The 12,242-nt window shown below is 40.3% G+C and overlaps 1 protein-coding gene across 1 annotated transcript in view; it reads left to right on the top strand.

Annotated features, from left to right (window-relative positions):
• The window catches only part of LOC112254117 (receptor-type tyrosine-protein phosphatase T), a 491,368-nt gene that overhangs the window by 389,819 nt on the left and 89,307 nt on the right, over positions 1 to 12,242 (top strand). The gene's annotated exons all lie outside the window — the stretch shown is intronic.

Genomic DNA, 12,242 nt, shown 5'->3' on the forward strand with positions numbered 1-12,242 from the left:
GTTCAGCCTTTTTTTAAGTACGATGAGTTGCGCTGGATAAGAGTGCCTGCTAAATTACTCAGATGTGAATGTAAAAATAACTCTAGCAGAGATGGGACCAAGTCACAAAAACGTCTCATGTCACAAGGTCCAAGTCTCAAGTCGAGTCCCAAAAAGATTGGGTCAAGTCTTGAGTCAAGCCCAAGTCGTGCATTCTACAGTGGAGGTCGACCGATTATGATTTTTTCAACGCCGATACCGCTACCGATTATTTGAGGACCAAAAAGCCGATACCGATTAATCTGACAATTTAAAAAAACATTTTTTTATTTGTAATAATGACAATTACAACAATACTGAATGAACACTTATTTTAACTTAATATAATGCATATCAATCAAATTAATTTAGCCTCAAGTAAATAATTAAACATGTTCAATTTGGTTTAAATAATACAAAAACAAAGTGTTGGAGAAGAAAGTAAAAGTGCAATATGTGCTATGTAAGAAAGCTAACATTTCAGTTCCTTGCTCAGGAATGAGAACATATGAAAGCGGGTGGTTCCTTTTAACATGAGTCTTCAATATTCCCTGGTAAGAAGTTTTAGGTTGAAGTTATTATAGGACTATTTCCCTCTATACCATTTGTATTTCATTAACCTTTGACTATTTGATGTTCTTATAGGCACTTTAGTATTTCCAGTGTAACAGTATAGCTTCCGTCCCTCTCCTCGCTCCTCCCTGGGCTCGAACAAGCAACACAATGACAACAGCCACCATCGAAGCAGCGTTACCCATGCAGAGCAAGGGAAACAACCACCCCAAGGCTCAGAGCGAGTGAAGTTTGAAAAACTATTAGCGCACGCTAACTAGCTAGCCATTTCACTTCGGTTACACCAGCCTCATCTCGGGAGTTGATAGGCTTGAAGTCATAAACAAGCCTCATCTCGGGAGTTGATAGGCTTGAAGTCATTAACAGCGCAATGCTTGACGCACAATGAAGAGCTGCTGGCAAAACGCACGAAAGTGCTGTTTGAATTAATGTTTACGCTTCTGCTTCTGCCTACCACCGCTCAGTCAGATACTTGTATGCTTGTATGCTCAGTCAGATTATATGCAACGCAGGACACGCTAGATAATATCTAGTAATATCGGCACCCAAAAATACCGAACGTTATGAAAACTTGAAATCGGCCCTTAATTAATCGGCCATTCCGATTAACCGGTCGACCTCTATTCCACAGTAAGAGCAAGTCAAGTTAAGTCGAGTCAAAATCTTTTTCAAGTCAAGTAAAATATATCTATACATGCAATGACTTTTTCAACTACTACTAACCTTTTTCTATTTATTGAGGCTACAAGACAGCCCTTTTCATTATTTTCTCTACATCACAAAACAAATGTTATAATTAATGTTGACAACAAATTCCAAATGCAACAAAATTATAAATTTCAAGCAATTTTGACATGCTAAAAGACCAATAGGCATATGCTAGTAATTGTTGCTTGATGCCCCATTGCTGGTGATCTTGCAAAGTAAATGGTTAATTTACTTGATCACCCAAAAGTATTTTTTTTATATTAATTTATGGCAATCATCTCTCACTCCAATTTGATGTTTGTGCTGCACCCGATCCTATAGCTGTACAGCAAATCAGCAATCTGCTCGCCAGCTCACTGGTTTTCAAACTTTTTTTGAGACCCCCAAAAAGGAATATTTCAAAGCTTGCGACCCCCACACACGCACATGCGCACAATCACTGCGCAAATGTCATTACAGCCATAAACAGTGATGCACAAGATACATAAATAAACTTTGTTTTACTCCTGCATTTTGATCTGAAAGTGATTCATGTTAGCCGTCGATATCGAGTAGGGATATCATGTTGCATTACCACTCCTCTGGATTCCAGAGCAAGCAGGATGACATGGCCTAACTGTAAGCAGCGGAGGGTGGAGGGTGCAGGATCGGATGGGAAACATGATCCGTCTGTAGCCTTTTTCTTCCTCACAAATATCATAATTAATTGGCCAGAATATGTTAAACCTTCATTCCCTAAGTATTGAGGTTGTGCAATGTTACAGCTATCTTTAAACATATTGCCAGTACCACTGAGGTATATAATTATAACTCAACCACACTAGGTCTATTTGAAATATGAAGATGATCAATGAAATCACCAGATAGCATCCAATACTTTCTATGGATAATATTAACGTAATGTAAGTAGGCTAAACAGTACTTTCTATGGACAATATTAACGTAATGTAAGTAGGCTACTCTATTTTTGCCAGACAAAACCTGAGAAAATGAAAGAAGGGCTTTCTGGTCACTAATCTGAATATATGCACCTGCCTTTGCGCACTAATGATGATGACTGGTCATTGGTCAACAGTCAAGACACACAACTTTTTGGTTCTGAAGCACAGATTCAATGTTTTTGAAACAAGAATGTGCTGCAAAGTCATAGGCATATGTTAGTGACCAGATCGAATAAGCAAAGGTATAAATACAAAATACAAATGATAAAAAATATTTTTCCCATTCAGTTTCATCAGTTCTTCTTCTTCTTCTTCATTTCATATCCTGAGATTTTAGCGTATTCTGAAAATATTGTATATTTTATAAAATATTATATAGGCCTAATTCAATTGGTGCTAATTCCCCACCTGAGGAAGTGGAAACTCAAAACACATAAACTAGGTCGCTACCTCTAAATTGAACATCTACTGCTAGTAGCCATGTATTAATCTACTGTACGATGGCAGATTTCACACGCTCTGTATTTCAAAGCCATATCAGATAACTTGATTGTAAAACAGTGTGCTTTGAGCTCAATAATGATTGTTGAGAAATACATTATATTATACATACAGAAAGTGGAGACTCCTCTCTTTATTGTGAATAATTTTCCCCCCACATTTTGTGTTTTTGCCCCGCAATTGAATTTTGAAATGTTATACAATCATGATGGGCACATGAGGGGGAGAGAGTGTGAGAAGCTCGCTCATTATAGCAGCCCCAGCGAAACGGCCAGGCACAGCAGAATATTGAGGATAATACACTTTACTGTTTAACAAAGTTATGATTTTATCTGCCCCAAAAATGGGACAATTGGATTGAGGTGACCAGATAGAATGTGTAGCTTGCACCAATGCGTCCAATTCAAAATGTAACTCGCACAGCCAAGTTAAAGGGTCGCAAAATGCGACTAAATAGTCTGGAGCCCTGATAGTTGACTATTAGCAATTGTATTAACTTTCCCTTTCATTAAAAAAGTCAACCTTCTGGCAACACACTGCTGTGGGTAGTCGATTATTGTGTCTACATCTATAGACAGGTCTTCTAGAGAAAGCCATTCCTAAGGCTCTGTAATACAATACTTTACTGATACTCTTACTGTTATGGTAATTAGGTCAATTAAGTGTTTCCTCCTCTTCTTGGTACATAAGGGCCAAAATTCATAGTGTAGGAAAGGAAGAATCTTAGAGCTTTGTTAAGGTTAAGGTTGTGAAGGTTCTATTCAACTTCTTTGCTGTAGGACTCCAGTAGCTTCCCTTTTCCTGTCTTTAAGATGCATTGCCTTTTCCCTCACTCACTGTGCCTGCACTGATAAAGCCAGCAATTGAGCCTGTTATTTAAAGGGTCATCCATCAGCGGGGATATTTTATAACGCCTTTTTGTTATCATTTCCCCCTCTAACCTGATTTGCCTCACAATTTCAGCACCTATCCCATTGCAAATTAAGTTGGCACTCCTTTGGCACTTATATTTTACTCGCTGCCTGTGTGTCCATGCTTGCTTATAAAATATAAAGGTCGTATTTTTTCATACAGTTGATAGGGAAAGTCAATAAATGGGCATGCATTCCCGAACATGACTTGTGGCTAGTGGATCGTGACTGCGGGCAGAGAATATCTTCAGAGACGTGCTTTCTATTATGGTGAAGAAGACCACAACTCATTTCGAATGGTGCCACACACAAACAAATGTTTTCATTTGTGTTCTGTCATTATGTGCTTCAGTATCATTTATGACTTGTTCAACGGTTGTGTGGGGGTTGTGAACCTGCGTGTGTGTGTGTGTGTGTGTGTGTGTGCGCGGGCATGCATTTGTATGTGCGTGAGTGTGTGTGTGTGTGAAATAGATAGCATGTGAAAGAAAATGAGAAGGAGACAGGACTAAAGAGAGGCAGAGAAAGAGGGAGGGAGGGTGGGAGAGATAAATAGATATCTGGGGACTGATTAAAGGCGATAGTGGCCACCTGTGTGTGTTTGTCAGCATAATCGGTCTATTACTCACATCCTGACAGATGCACTGAGAGAGGGAGACAGCACTCACTGGCACAAACCACACACATGGATGGGCCCACATAAACAAACAGGGGAACGTAGCACTTAACATGGACATCTAGAGACACAAAGAACAAGGAGAGGACTAATTGAATCAAAGTGAAAAGCATTTGGACATTTGGTCGCCGTCATAAAGGGACCCGACCTCAATCGCTAGCACATTGGTTTGAGATAGAAACCTCTACCCCCTTCTCTGTGTGTGACATTGTATGCTAACAATGGATGCAACCCAAATGGCACCCTATTCCCCTTATAGTGCACTACTTTTAAAGGGGAATGGAAACACTATGATTTAGAATGCCAGTAAGTACCTGTAAATCAGCATATTCACATTTTTGCGTCACTGACAGGAGAGTACATTTTGGAACTCACAAAAGATGGCTGAATTTACAGAGTAGCTCCGAGTCAGAGATTGAGTTTATCACAGAGAATGAAATAATATTAGTTAGGGAGCCAATAAACCTGTTTGAGCCAATCATTGCCCCAGATCAAAGAGTTTGTTCTCGTAGCAGTAACAGTACAGATATACCGCCTGAAACAACTCTGCTAGAGGGCCTTCTTAGACCCACACAAACTAGTGTGAGTGGGGATGCTGCCAAATAATGGCTAGAGTGTGTGTATTGTAGAGAGATGGTGGCGATACAGCACAAAATCCCAGAGGATGGTGGCAGTCAGAGGTTCCTGTCAGTCTGTCTGGATGGGGACGTGTTTATTGGACGTGTCACTAATCCTTATGAAGGACTTCCTGGCAGAAGAGGTTACTCAACCAGTCAGCAGCTGATATGCCACTTAAATAATTGGTGACATTTTGCTTGATTATACATTGTTTAAGGTTAATATCAGTAGTGGCTCAATATATATAATCAGTATCCTATAACGATGTTTATCACCAGCGCTGTTTGGCACAATGGTGACACATTTACATTTTGTTTAGACTACCGGAGTTTGAATCGCAGACAGCATCATGATTCATGAAATTTCATTCTAACCAATAATGGGGCGTGCTCATTATAAATACATTGTGATTTAGTTTCGGTATCAGACTAACTTTTCTTATGATTTTGTTTTCAGCGCGTACAGGCTGACAGTTTATCGCCAGTTCACCCTATGGAACATGGGAGAATTGGACGAGGTGTATGGCGTCTCATCCCTGCGTGTGTTGTTTCTTCCATAAGGCACACATAGCCAGAAGTAAAGGAATTAAAGAAACGTTTGAATAAAACCAGTTCATATAGTAAATCGAGCCTAGCCTAAAACATATACCAAATGCCTGCGCCTTATATAAAAATAGTATTAGTGAGCTTGTCCACTTTAACAACAGGTTCAAGCGTAACTAGATAAACTACTTTCAGTGCGTACTAATCCCATGTCCCTGACGCTAGAGTAGTGACTTCAACTAGCCTTGGCTGCCATCTATTGGAAAGTAATGGTAACTACACTGGGTAGCTAGTTGTCAAAGTAGACTTTAATAATATATGCCATTTAGCAGACGCCTTTATCCAAAGCAAACTGGGTACATGACAGTGGAAACAGATCATAGAAACAGGATTACAGTCCTTGGATCTATAGCTCTGTCTGTGAATTTCAGAGTGGTTACATTTCTCCAGCTCCATCCCTCAGCTTTTTTTACCGAAAAAAGAGCAGGGAGTCACTTTGTTATTTAATATGCAGATTAAAGACACACCAAAGTATGTTACAGATACTATAAAAATGTTCCATCACTCAGACAGTTAGTGAATACACAGCATCCAGCACAGCAAACAATCAATCACTCAAATGTATTTTACAAAAGCCCTTTTTACATCCAAATAATAACCACAGTGGTTATAAAGGGTGCAACAATTCAACACCTCAGGAGCAAATGTCAGTTGGCTTTTCATAGCTGAGCATTCATAGGTTGAGAGAGAGAGTCGAAACGGCAGGACCGAGACAAGGTAGCACATCCATTGAAAAGGGTAAAAAAATCTATGGTAAAACATTTACACTTCGATTCCTTTTATGGATGGGTGTATCTTTGAATTCGCTGTTGAATGGCCTGCTACTTCTCCATTTTTGCAGCACCAACCCGCTCCCCCAAAGTGATCGATAGTATTTCTTGGTTCGCACTGTGATGATTGTGATCCTGAGCTCTCAGGTTCATACAGCGAGCTCTGGTCTTCACTGATCTCACTCTCCGTCAGCTCCATCTGTGGCGTAGAGGGGCAAGACTCGGTTGTATACTGATGGTCGTGAGCACAATCTAGCTGTGCCCCAACCTCTTTAGTAATCGTCCCGGTGGTGTCACGCCCTGACCTTAGACAGCCTTTTTATTTCTCTATGTGTTTAGGTCGGGGTGTGATTTGGGTGGGCATTCTAGTTTTTCTATTTCTTTGTTGGCCGGGTATGGTTCCCAATCAGAGGCAGCTGTCTATCGTTGTCTCTGATTGGGGATCATACTTAGGCAGCCTTTTTTCCACCTTTAGCTTCTGAGATCTTGCTTTTGTATAGTTGCTGTGTTAGCGCTACAAAACGTTACATTCATTTTTTTTTTGGTGTTAATCAAATAATTAAAGATGTACACTTACAACGCTGCACCTTGGTCCAATCCTTCTCTAAACGATCGTGACAGGTGGACCTCTTCTCCACCACAGCACATGAACACTGTGGCACCAAGGGGTCAGTTTGGCATGCTGTACTAACCGTTCTTCCCTGTTGGTAGAAAACAATTAAGGCATCTATTAGTCTATAGTTATATTCAAGAATATACTTTAAATAAACAATAGCCTTAGAAATAACATGGATTTGCATGTCATCCTGAAAACAAATGTTTTGTTAAGACAACAAAACCCAGATATATCAGTTGGCATTGACAAGATACCTGTCATGTAGGCTTTGTCAACACACACACAGCAAATACAGGGACATTTATTTTTCAGCAAACATTAGCTATGTCAACTAAATGAGGTGGAGCTAAGAAAACATTACAAAAACAAAATCTGTCAACAAAATGTATTACACTAAGTTATTTGAGGTGGAAGCTAGCTAAAGAAACTAACGTCACCTAATAACAGGGGTACACGTATGAACTATGTTGCAATTTTAGTTGCAGTTGAGTTGCTTGCTAACATTATTTGCTGGGTAGTGTTACACAAAACACTTCCGACTCAATTAGCTAGTTTCCTTCAAGTAGAGTTACAACACAATTGTTCAGTGTCTAACGCTAGCCTTGTCAACAACAGTCATAACCGGTTAACGTTACCTCAAGCTCCATTGCATTGACTCGCGTCGCCTCCTCCATTTAGTCGCTTTTGCTTGACTCCAAAGTCAGCGAACACCAGCCTGTGTATCACCAGTGTATCACCGCCTAGTATGGCAACTAAACGGCCACAACCGCAGGGCTCTCCAGAGGGTGGTGCCACAGGAAGGCCAAAAAGATCATCAAGGACAACAACCACCCGAGCCACTGCCTGTTCACCCCGCTATCATCCAGGAGGCGAGGTCATTACAGGTGCATCAAAGCGGGGACCGAGAGACTGAAAAACAGCTTCTATTTCAAAGCCATCAGACTGTTAAACAGCTATCACTAACACAGAGAGGCTGCTGCCTACAAACAGACATGAAGAACCATTGGCCACTTTAATAAAGGGAACACTAGTCACTTTAATAATACTACTTTAATGTTTACATATCTTGCATTACTCATCTCATGTACAGTGGGGAGAACAAGTATTTGATACACTGCCGATCTTTCAGGTTTTCCTACTTACAAAGCATGTAGAGGTCTGTAATTTTTATCATAGGTACACTTCAACTGTGAGAGACAGAATCTAAAACAAAAATCCAGAAAATCACATTGTATGATTTTTAATTTGCATTTCTCAAGTCTCAAAATGGCAACCTATTCCCTATAGCGTGCAGGACCAATAGGGCTTTGGTCAAAAGTAGTACACTATATAGAGAATAGGGTGCCATTTGGGACGCTGGCCAAAACTAGGGCTGGTTAATGGCCCCACAGTAAAAGGTATCTGTTGATTAACAAAAGGTCATAGAGCACCCATGGAGTACCCACTCACAGGAACTGCATAAATGCACTAGCATCCAGGAGTACTCACAATCAGCGTCTCTTTTAATGTACATTTTCAAAGGTTTGGTTGAGTTGTTTTCGCAAGTATGTACTGTATGTGAGCATGTCTGTCTGTGTATGTATTGCTCTGAACATGAGCCTCTGTCTGTGTTTGTGTGTATATGTTTGTGCTTGTGTGTTGTTTGTATGTCCACACGCAAGAGTGTGTGTTTATGCATTCGTCCATTTGTCTTTATGCGTGTGTCCTTGCACGTATGTATGTGTGTGTGATGATGAGGCTGTGGGGGAGGCAATGCTTCCTCTGCCCTATGGGTTTTCATTTCTCTGCATACAGGGACCCTCTCTCCCTCCCACACCCCTGCCTCTATCTTATCACATCACCACCGTCTACCAGGGGACGAGAGTGTGGGAGTTCTCCCTCTTCACTTTCTCTTTCCTCTCTCTTTTTCTTTTTCAAGTATATTAATATGCGCAAAAAACTACAGATTGGAGATGAGAGGGATTGCATTAAGGGCATTTTCTTTTTCTTTTTGAAAAAAAAAATCAGCAATCCCCTGACCGTAAAGTAAAAGGGAAGTTGAACGTTTTGCCGCAGGCGTGCAATTATTCACCTCACTCCCACTTGCTCTCATTATCAGACTGGAAACGATGGAGAGATAAACACTAGCCAGAGTGAGCCATCGGACTGCAACATACTGGCATACAGGCCCGGATCGTGTTCATTAGGTCATGCAGCAGAAACAAGCATTACTGAAGTCCAGGTATGGAGGGGCCCTGTTTAGTTCTGCTTTCTTTGGTGCCTGATGAACATGACACTGAAATCTTTGTTTCTAAATGCTCAAACACAGGTGTTGCCAGAGATGCCCATTATTACATGAGTCATGGATTTGGGGTTGATTGATTGATTTTATTGTTTTTATTTGACAGTTTATTTGACAAAAATGCATATACACACAGTTCATACATTTTACAAACTTGACAGGGATAACACAAAGTGAATGACTTATTTTCATTGCAGTACAGACATAGATGTATTACATAGATACAGATATGAAAATGGTTCAGTCATCAGCCAGCTTTTGACATTGTTTATAAAATAAGTTCTGGTCAGTATAGCTTTAAGTTGTTGCTTTAGTTTGTTCCACTCATCTGTGCTGGTATATATAAAGGTATTCTTACCTGATAGACTCTTTAAATTTGAAACAGTCAATATCAGAGTCTTAAATAATTGGATAGGTACCTGGGGCTGAGGCAGTAAAAATTCTGTGGACAAGAACAATTTGAAAGATAGCAGCAATGCCGGGGTTCAGCTATGGGCCTACCGTGCCACCATCATGACAAATTGGACACATTGCCCTAGGATGAGCTACTATTGTACTGTTTACCACAATTGACAAATATCAGAACTCAAAATCAAACTGACCATGCAATTTGCGTTTGTATCTTTGACATTTTTTTATGATGTTCACTAAATTAAATGTCTTTTCCAGAATCACTGGACTGATCAGCACCAAATTTGGCATATAGCATCTATGGATATACATATTCAAACCCAATATATTTCAAGATTAGCTGAAACAATATGGCCGTCAATTAACTTGCATTAATGTTTTCTCTCGTCCAACAGTGCCACCATGCAGCCACACTGAACCACACTTTACAGGATAGCTAGACTCATATCCCTGAGCATGTGTGCAAACTTTCATCACTCTTTCATCAAACTGATCAAGAGATACTGTATAAACATGTGCCCATTGTAGCACCACCATGTGGTCGATCTGAATGTCCTTGCGTATGTTGAGTCTTGACAGTGTTATAAATCCGAATCCGAATATCCGTGTTGGATTTATATGTTATGTGCCAGACCATGTGAATGTTTGTTGTTTGAGATACTGCCCTGGAAAATATTACCTTGGGAGACTTTGGTCAATAGATCTATTGATGCCATGTATCAAGTTTTGTACAGATCGGTCATTCAGTACCAAAGTAGTGTTTTAAGTGTTTTTACAAAATTCTAAGTGGCGGAAAATCCATAATGGCGGACTTCATGGTTCCTTCAGGGAAATGTGTTCCTTGTGAGGAGAGGGACCTATGTACCAAATTTCACGACACAGGGTGAGGGGTGTGAGCTTTCAACATTTGCTTGCTAAAGCACCAGCATGTGGCCAATTGGCGTAGCATCGCATGAGAGGGTGTGACCCAAGCAAGTTTGCACCCACCTAGGACTTACCATCTCACAGGAATTGACATATTTCGACAAACTTTTTGCGGAACTGGAATAATAATAATAACGCCAACAAATACATTAGGGTTTCTCCAGCTTCACTGCTGAACCCCTAGTGAATACAACCCTTTTCTCTAGAGACATCCAGCCTAGCTGTAAAGGAATCTGAACTCTGAGTGTTTAGCTATCATTTTCTTTTATACATTCTTGCCTTATTAATTTATTATTTACACATTTCCTAATTAGGGTTGACTCCTGAACCCATAGCTAACATGGGCTAAGAAATTATAGCATATAGCTTGTGTGTGTATATGTGTATATATATATATATACACACACACACACACACACACAACAGACTGGAACTATTGAACTACTCTGCACATAGTAAGAACTTGAATGAAAGGAAAAATTGGACTGGCTGAACTTTCTTGAACAAGCATCCGCCTCTTTGTATTATCGTCAGTTTGGAACACAGAGGGAATCACAAAAGCCAAGCTGTAACCAGGGGCGCTCTCTCCTCCAAGAGTGGCAAAGCAACATGTTTTAATCATGTTTCATGAGGACCGTTTTCTCTTTCCCTCTTTTCTCTCTTGCACTGTCTGTGTCTTGAAGGCTGCAGTACTGAGCCATTCATTTGTATCTTGAACTTTTTTACATTCTCTGCCTTTGATCCCAGTGTTTGTGAGCTCTCGTCTGGCTTCCGCTGTGAATGCTGTTATCTGTCAAGGGAGTATCTGGTCAAATCAGCCTCTAAAGTCCATTGCGCATGAGATGGCACTGTCGAGCAAGATGAAACATAATTGAGAAAGCAAACACTGAGTCGAGAGTGCAGAGTATGGGTCACGCGAAAAGAGGATGAGTGCCGCGAGCGCACAGACCAGTTGAGAAAGAAATTTGGTTGAGAGAACAGGATGTTCGGCGAGCGGACTCACTTTGGGCGAGCACAACATTATTGCTGCAGATCAAAAATGAATTAATGACTACAAAAATACAGATCTGTATGCAAGGAAACATGGTTCAAATGTGTAAAACCATTTAAAATCATCATTGTCAACCAACAACAGTCACTTGTTTTGACACCTTTGAGTTTCAATTTATATTTTTTCAGGATTGGATTTCAGGCTAGCGGGAAGGGGGCTTTGAGGTGGGTGCGTGTCTAGAAACATTAGTTTGGTCACTTTCACTGGTGTGATGGAAGAGCTAACAAATGCTTGCCCTTGGCCAGTCCAGTATTGTGTTGAGTCTTCTTGGGTACATGATGTCAAACAGATGCGCTTCAGAGCTGTCTGTTTAGCTTGCTATCCAGCTTGAAAAGTAAGCACCAAATAAGCAATATAAGCAAGGTAATTGGGAAATAAGTGAAATAGCTACAGTTTATTATACCTTGAGTGGAATCTACTTAGGTCTAGCTAACACAACGTGCCATTGGAACACAGGAGTGATGGTTGATGATAATGGGCCTCTGTACGCCTATGTAGATATTCCATTAAAAATCAGCCGGATCCAGCTACAATAGTCATTTACAACATTAACAATATCTACACTGTATTTCTGATCAATTTGATGCTATTTTAACGGACAAAAAATGTGCTTTTCTTTCAAAAACAAGGACATTTCTAAG

This window comes from Oncorhynchus tshawytscha, linkage group LG07 (assembly GCF_018296145.1).
Source record: "Oncorhynchus tshawytscha isolate Ot180627B linkage group LG07, Otsh_v2.0, whole genome shotgun sequence".
Taxonomy (NCBI): Eukaryota; Metazoa; Chordata; class Actinopteri; order Salmoniformes; family Salmonidae; genus Oncorhynchus; species Oncorhynchus tshawytscha.